Below are 2990 nucleotides of genomic sequence, written 5' to 3'. Positions count from 1 at the left end.
ACCGCTTTGCTGACTGCAGGACACTCTTCCCTGACTGTTTCACCGTGATGTTGACTGCAGGACACTCTTCCCAGACTGCTTCACCATGAAGCTGACTGCAGGACGCTCTTCCCAGACTGCTTCACCGCGATGTTGACTGCAGGAAACTATTCCCAGACTGCTTCACCGTGATGCTGACTGCAGGACACTCTTCCCAGTCTGCATCACTGTGACGCTGACTGCAGGACACTCCTCCCAGACTGCTTCACCGCGATGCTGAGTGCAGGACACTCTTTACAGACTGCTTCACCGCGATGCTGACTGCAGGACACCCTTCTCAGACTGCTTCACCGCGATGCTGACTGAAGGACGCTCCTCCCAGACTGCTTTACTGCGATGATGACTGCAGGACACACTTCCCAGACTGCTTCACTGCGAGGTTGACTGACGCGCACTCTTCCAAGACTGCTTCACCACTTTGCTGACCGCAGGACACTCTTCCCAAACTGCTTCACCGCAATGCTGACTGCAGGACACTCTTCCCAGACTGCTTCACCGCAATGCTGACTGCAGGACGGCCTTCACGGACTGCTTCACCGTGATGCTGACTGCGTGACACTCCTCCCAGACAGCTTCACTGTGATGCTGACTGCAGGACGCTCTTCCCAGACAGATTCACTGTGATGTGACTGCTGGACGCTCTACCCAGACTGCTTCACCGTGATGGTGACTGCAGGACACTCTTCCCAGACTGCTTTACCGTGAAGCTGACTGCAGGACACTCTTCCCAGACTGCTTCACCGTGATGCTGACTGCGAGACGCTCTTCCAAGACAGCTTCACCACGCCGCTGACTGCGGGCACTCTTCCCCGGCTGCTTCACTGTGATGCTGACTGCAGGACACTCTTCCCAGACTGCTTCGCCGCGATGCTGACCGCAGGACACCCTTCCCAGACTGCTTCACAGCGATGCTGACTGCAGGACACTCTTCCCACAATGCTTCACCGCGATGCTGACTTGAGGACACACCTCCCAGACTGCTTCACTGTAATGCTGACTGCAAGACCCTCTTCCCAGACTGCTTCGCCGCAATGCTGACTGCAGAACACTCCTCCCAGACAGCTTCACTGTGATGCTGACTGCGGGACACTCTTCACAGACTGCGTCACTATGATGCAGACTACAGGAAACTCTTCCCAGACTGGTTCTCCGTGATGCTTACTGAAGCGCACTGTTCCCAGACTGCTTCACCGCTTTGCGGACTGCAGGACACTCTTCCCAGACTGCTTCACCGCGATGCTGACTGCAGGAAACTATTCCCACACTGCTTCACTGCGATGCTGACTGCGGGACACTCTTCCCAGGCTGCTTCACACTGATGCTAACTGCAGCACACTCTTCCCAGACTCTTTCACCTCGATGCTGACTGCAGGACACTTTTCCCAGACTGCTTCACCACGATGCTGACTGCAGGACACTCTTACCAGACCGCTTCACCGCGATGCTGACTGCAGGACACTCTTCCCAGACTTGCTCACCGCAATGTTGACTGCAGGAAACTATTCCCAGACTGCTTCACCGTGATGCTGACTGCAGGACACTCTTCCCAGTCTGCATCACTGTGACGTTGACTGCAGGACACTCCTCCCAGACTGCTTCACCGCGATGCTGACTGCAGGAAGCTCTTTCCAGACTGCTTCCCCGCGATGCTGACTGCAGGACACTCTTTCCAGACTGCTTCACCGCGATGCTGACTGCAGGACACTCTTCTCAGACCGCTTCACCGCGATGCTGACTGCAGGACGCTCCTCCCAGACTGCTTTACTGCGACGATGACTGCAGGACACACTTCCCAGACTGCTTCACTGTGAGGTTGACTGACGCGCACTCTTCCAAGACTGCTTCATCACTTTGCTGACCGCAGGACACTCTTCCCAGACAGCTTCACCGCGATGCTGACTGCAGGACGGCCTTCGCGGACTGCTTCACCGTGATGCTGACTGCGTGACACTCCTCCCAGACAGCTTCACTGTGATGATGACTGCAGGACGCTCTTCCCAGACAGATTCACTGCGATGCTGACTGCTGGGCGCTCTATCGAGACTGCTTCACCGTGATGTTGACTGCAGGACACTCTTCCCAGACTGCTTCACCGTGAAGCTGACTGCAGGACACTCTTCCCAGTCTGCTTCACCGTGATGCTGACTGCGAGACGCTCTTCCAAGACAGCTTCAGCATGCCGCTGACTGCGGGCACTCTTCCCCTGCTGCTTCACTGTGATGCTGACTGCAGGACACTCTTCACTGACTGCTTCACCGTGATGTTGACTGCAGGACACTCTTCCCAGAATGCTTCACCGTGATGCTGACTGCAGGACACTCCTCCCAGACTGCTTCACTGCGATGCTGACTGCAGGACACTCTTTCCAGACTGCTTCACCGTGATGCTGACTGCAGGACACTCGACTCAGACTGCTTCACCATGATGTTGACTGCAGGACACGCTTCCCAGACTGCTTCACCGTGATGTTGACTGCAGGACACTCTTCCCAAACTGCTTCATCATGATGCTGACTAAAGGGCACTCCTCCCAGACTGCTTCACTGTAATGCTGACTGCTGGACACTCCTCCCAGACTGCTTCACCGCAATGCTGACTGCAGGACACTGGGGTGAATCCATGAGGGGACTTGAAAACAAGAATGAGAATTTTAAAATTTAGAAGTTGCTGCACCGTTCGCCCATGTAGATCAGGGAGCCCAATGGGGGAAAAAGGACTCGGTGTGAGGTAAGACCTGGTCGGCTGAGATTTGGATCACCTCAAGTTGACGGAGGGTAAAGTGGCAGCAGGGGGTGGATTGAAGCTCCAGGAGCAATGGAAACATCAGGGCACTGATCCCACCTGGATCTCCACCAGAAACACCAACAAGCGATCTGACAGTTCACCACCTCCAGCACCCAAACCACACCCACTGCCAGAGTCTAACCCCGCCCACCGTCTGCACCAGGAAAT

Source organism: Cetorhinus maximus, chromosome 22 (genome assembly GCF_964194155.1).
Source record: "Cetorhinus maximus chromosome 22, sCetMax3.hap1.1, whole genome shotgun sequence".
Lineage (NCBI taxonomy): Eukaryota > Metazoa > Chordata > Chondrichthyes > Lamniformes > Cetorhinidae > Cetorhinus > Cetorhinus maximus.
The sequence above is the reverse complement of the archived record's forward strand: the minus strand, read 5'-3'. Positions refer to the sequence as shown.